Raw genomic sequence first — 5,813 nt, 5'->3', positions numbered from 1 at the left:
TGACCGAGGTAGGTACAGATGACGAGGTTACAACCATGTTACTGTCTTGTATTAAACTTGATGAAGATAAGCTAATGTTGAAATGAGCCATTAAATCCTTAAAACTCTTAACTAGTTAGCTAAAGACATCTCTGGTCGCAAGTCATAAGATAAGTTAGGCGCCAAGTCGGCACTGACGTTTCCTAAAGTCGGAGGCTACTATCACACTTTCACTGTCCCTTGATGACAGTACAGGAAATTTAAATTCTGTCTCACTCTAACATCCTTGTCGATGTACCTAAAGCTTAATTATATTAACGTGGGCATAGCTATTGATAGCCTAGCCGCCATCGCCAGTCTGACTAACCAATTACAGAAATTATTATCTCATTTGATATCAACCACAATCACGTTAAATTCTATACCATAGAACTGTCTTAATGAGCATCATATTTAACTGTTTGCATATAAAATGACTGGAGAGATTTATTCTGGTCTACACTTTGTATTTCTCTTCAAGATGCACAAACTGATGGCGACACTGCAGGAGAGGCTTTGACTGTATCCTCAGTCATGCAGTGGATGACTGGTCAAGCTCACAGACATCTGCTTTTGGAAGATCGGCAAACATTCAAACTCACAGTGAAATTTGATCATTGGTGTCTGAACGCCATGCCTAACCACACTGTGTGTTACCCAAGTGTCAGTGCTTGCACAGACACCATCACATTCCCAGTAGCCCACATTAAAGATTATGAATCTGTTAAAACACTCCTGCAAACTGCCATTAAGTATGGTGCAGGATTTGATAGAGTGTGATAAATGTGTTCAATAGTTGTTGGCAAGAGCATGGTTCTGTGTTGTGTTTCACTTGTGCTTGTTCTTTATGTTTTCTATTCTTTAGTGAAACAAACAAAATGTTCCAGAATCATTTTATACTGCAGCTATTTATACCACCTTGGTATAATGTGAGTGAGCAAAATAAACACATACGTATCTATTTACTGTGCTTTATTTGTGATCAGTTAAACGTGCATACTGGTTTTAGAATAAGCACATGAGATGTGCATCAAGTATATCAATCAAACTTCATCCAAAAAATGAGGCCAGTTGAAGGACATGCATATAGATGTCCCGTCCAAAAGAAGAGGACTCGACGGTGGGGTTTACTTGCTGCACTGCAGCAAGACCTTCAGCTGACAAGGGGCACGGCATCTCTGCTACAGTGACCCCATGCTCTGATTCAGGTTCCTCATCATGCAAGTGTTCTGCTTGCAGGATCTGAGATGGACCAAACACATACATTAATTACGAATATAGCCATTGCCTCGTTTATACACATACTGTAGACGATCTAATGTTAATATTTATTAATTTAGGTTCGAGTGATATAGCAAATTAATGAATACCATACTTTAAATTGCATTTCTTTGTTCTTGTGCTAAATGTATAGTACACACAGTACCTCCTGCAGATCTGGCTCTGGCACAGGTACTTGTAGCGTTCCAATCCTCCAAAGCTGATTCGGGGACAAGTTTCCCTCTGTGCTTAAGGGGTGGTAATTCCAGGTCTCCACAAAATTTTGCAGATCTTGTTGTAGACGGGGAATGAAGACGTACCCCACACAGAAGAGGTGAACCGCATTTGAAAGGTCAATGAAGCCATCTTCCTCTAAGATGTGAAGCAAGTTGTAGTACTGAGATGTTACAGCATTCCAAACATCTCTCCAAAGGCGTTCCACTCTGGAAGCAAATTACATGATGAAGTGGCTACATTTGATATTCATGTTTTATATAATGTAAACATTTATAGTAATACATACAATTTTTACCTTTGGTTGTGGACACTTTTGCCAGCAATAAAGCTGCCACGACCGGTTCCTCTCACAGTAAACATGCATCTCGCATGTGACACGATATCCCATAGCCAGTAGAGACCCTTTTACAAGCCGATATCCTGCATCAGGCATTCTGGCTTTGATAGATCTCACCTTTTGATCAAGTACAATGTCTGATATATCAGAGTAGGTGTTTCTGACTGAGAGATTATGCTCCCTCATCCTCCTGTAAAGTGTGGATCTTGAAATGCCATGGGCAGTAGCCAGAGTGGTCATTGGTAGGTTCATGCTGAGAAGATTTTCAAGGACTAGGGTATTAATGCTAAATTTTGGTCGACCCACAGTACCATTCCATTCAACTACAGCTACACTGTCAAGTAATGGAGCAACAGTGCTGTTTGAAATGTGAGACTTGATCACTTCACTTAGATTTTGTAAACCATCTACTACACACTGAGGAATATCCATCGAAGAAACTGCAATTCCTGAGAGATAACCATGTGCAGGTAATCAAAATCAATTGGCTCCCTTGTGATTACTGCAGAAAGCCGATCCCTGACCCTGCATAAAAGCCGCCTGCTAATGGATTCCTGTAAGAGGGAATTTAGCAAAATAGAAATTTATTAGAGCAGTGGTATCAAAACATGTTTATATGTGTATATACAGATGAATTACATTTTGAGAAGAGAGGTCAACATACCTGAACAAAAGCTATTTGTGGAAGAGGTTCCATTCTGTAGAAAAGGGAATTATGACCACACTGGATTATTATAAATACACAGACCATATAGTCATATCGTATAACAAGAAAAGCCAGTCATTGCCAACAAACTAAACAATGGAATGATTTAACAAATATACAGAACCCCTCCATAACACACAGACATGTTTAAATGTAAGTTGAATGCGTTTTGTGTCACTATTTTACTCTCTGGAGCTTATTATAAAGGCACAAGTGGTACAATTTTGTTAATTATCAAGTATCAAATGATACAAGCCTTTGTATGGGGTCAACTGATAATGTTACTTACAATAGTGTTGAATATTTTGGGTACCTTTTACTGTTACATGATTCGTACTTGTTAGCACACACAAGAACCTATGAATAAAAATAATAGAGTTGTAGCACATGCATGTTAATTTCCATGCGAGGCATATATGTGATCTAAAATACACTGATTTAAAGTATTTTCCCAGAGCCTGCGTTCATAATTGCCAATTTATCTACTATCATGTATGTGTGTGTACTGCACAGCTTCCGCGACAAGGTGGTGCGTTTGAACAAATAAGGGACGTTTCAAGCAGAGGTGGCAGAAGTAGTAAAGGTTTTCTTCGGTGTCTGACCAGTGTAGTCATAAGACGCATGTCGTTTTTAGATACAGTGTCGTCATCTGTACCTACCTCGGTCAGAGAGAACCAAGCTCATAGGATTTGTTTTAAATTGTGTCATACATGTGTAGCTAACCTTAGCTAACATAGATGCCTCAGGTGCATGTAACGTTCGCCCACAGTGGGGCTACATGTCAACACAGCAGCCCTCCATGTCGTTCTTAAAAAGAGACTCCACGACACGAACAACATGAGAAGAAAGTGAAGTGCTGCTATATTTACAATAATTTTGACAAAACAGAGCAGTCAACTTACCTCCATGTCACGTAACCTCCCGTTTGTGTAGATGATGCAGATACGAGACGCAAGTCAAACGGACCAATAGAAACTCCTGATACATTCAGCAGCGTATGCCCCGCCCACTACACCCAACTCAGCTTTTGGCTTCAAAACCTTTGACTTCAAAACTTTTGGTTCCAAAGCTTTTGGCTTCAAAACTTTGAGTTTCAAAACTTTGAGTTTCAAAACTTTTAGTTTCAAAACTTTTAGTTTCAAAACTTTTGGATTCAAAACTTTTGGATTCAAAACCAAAGCTTTTATTTTTTTAACAAATAAATTATTCTCAGTTTATATATTTGCTTTTAAAACTTTTTTTTTTGCTTTTGAAACTTTTTTTTTAGCTTTTAAAACTTTTATTTTTGCTTTTGAAACTTTTATTTTTGCTTTTGAAACTTTCTTTTGCTTTTGAAACTTTTTTTTGCTTTTGAAAAATAAAGACACAAATCTACCTTCATAGAAAACAGGCTTAAGAGACGACACAAAATATCGCCCTTAAAATCTGAAAGTAGAAAGATGCAGTCAGCTGAGAGCAGCTCTTCTCCAGGTGTGTCTGCAACAACCGCTGCTGGGTTGTGTGATTGAATGAACACAACCAGCTTAATTTAAAGCCTTTATTTACGCTTTAACTTAGCTTAGTTAGCTGTTTATTACAGTTTAACTTAGCTTAGTTAGCTGTTAATTATAGTTTAACTTAGCTTAGTTAGCTCAGAACTAAGCTAACTTAGCTTAGTCAGCTGTTAACTTTAGCTTAACAAACTATACTTGAAAACAAATCGAGAAGCAGAAATAACATTCAACCAGTTCTGAATAAAGTGAACGAACCGGAGCTGAAATGTCTTTAGTTAAATAAACACTAGTCAACAACAAGCTAATGTTAGCTGTTAGCTGTTGTTAGCTGTTAGCTAAAGTTAGCTGTTAGCTAACGTTACATATGAACCAGGATGTATAAAGCTAACCTCTACTTACACTTTGTGAGTTGAAGAGTTGAATGTTTCATATGATCATGAAACAGATTAACTGTTAACTGTTATTTCATAACTAAATATTTTCACTCATCAGGTGATTATCGATTTTTTTTAACTTTAGGTCAAAATAACTGCAAATGCTGCATTCAAGGGTCCTCGTAAATTCTGGTTGCGTAGTTCTGCATGTTAAAGGGGGAAAATATATTTCTATAAATATATTTCTAAAGTATTGAAGAACAAGTATATTTCTCTGTAGGATAAGACATTCATTCAGCTTTTATTTTTAAAATAAATACTCATCATAACACACCTTATTTGTAACATATATATGTATATATATATATATATACATATACACAACAAGTTCACGTTCATTGTTGGAAAGCTGTTAAGCATTCCAACTATTGTTCTTCGAATCTTTATCTTTATTCAACTTCTTCTATTTCTTCCATCCCACCTCTTCTTCTCCTTAATTTTTTAAGCTACAGAAACTGTTCAACTATCAAAATGTTCAGCTCTTTCACCAGAGGGGTGCTATGACTTTTCATATTTCTAACCTTTAAACTTTTTGAATTATTAAGCTTTTTATTTTCAATGGGATCTCTATGGAGAATATTTTCAAATGGCTTCAGGCACACAGGTGTTCGCGATTAAGCCAATTCGTGATGTTGATAAACACACAGACTTACAGACACACGCGCACATACACTCCTCTCCCTCTCTCTCTCTGTGTCTCTCTCAGTCAGTCATTCAGGTCTTAGGGATCTTTAGAGGTCTTTCCCCCCTCCTCCACCCCCCCCCCCACACACACACACGCCATTTTTAAATAAAAGCCCCACAGAATGAATCCTAACTGAAATGCTTGTGATGAGCCTGTCATTTATTAACCGGTTTGTGTTTATCTAACATTATGATTCTGTCTCCTCTCCCCTTCTCCCCCACACCCCACACCCCATTTCAAAATAAAAGCCCCAGAGAGTGAATTCTAACTGAACTGCTTGTGATGAAGCCTGTCATTTAATAACCTCTGTTTATGTGTGTCAAACATTATGATTATGTCTCCTCTCCCCCTCCCTCCCCCACCCAGCCCCACCCTTTCAAAATAAAAGCCCCATGGATGAACTTTATGTAAACATTAAGCTCAAAATTCGGCTTTTTTGTTGAAATAATGAATGCTCTTACTAATACTGCGACAACTACTACTGCTGCTAATATTTCTAGTATTACTACGACTACTGCTGCTACTACTTCTACTACAACTTTTGCTGTTGCTACTATTACTAGTGCAATTACTGCTACCATCAATATTATCACTACCACGACTGCTATTACTACCACTACGACTATTACTTATACTACAACTG

General features: G+C 37.7%; 1 long non-coding RNA gene across 1 annotated transcript; it reads right to left on the bottom strand.

Annotated features, from left to right (window-relative positions):
* Nucleotides 1-1,002: 1,002 nt before the first annotated feature.
* On the bottom strand, nt 1,003-2,930 carry LOC306785997. Its single transcript, XR_013772456.1, has 4 exons — nt 2,517-2,930; nt 1,811-2,406; nt 1,445-1,721; nt 1,003-1,260 (listed from the first exon to the last, which is right to left on the bottom strand). It is a non-coding gene; the product is annotated as an uncharacterized lncRNA (long non-coding RNA).
* Nucleotides 2,931-5,813: the final 2,883 nt, after the last annotated feature.

Source organism: Melanostigma gelatinosum (genome assembly GCF_949748355.1).
Source record: "Melanostigma gelatinosum genome assembly, chromosome: 12".
In the NCBI taxonomy this organism is placed as follows: Eukaryota; Metazoa; Chordata; class Actinopteri; order Perciformes; family Zoarcidae; genus Melanostigma; species Melanostigma gelatinosum.
This window is presented reverse-complemented; position numbering and strand designations above follow the sequence as displayed.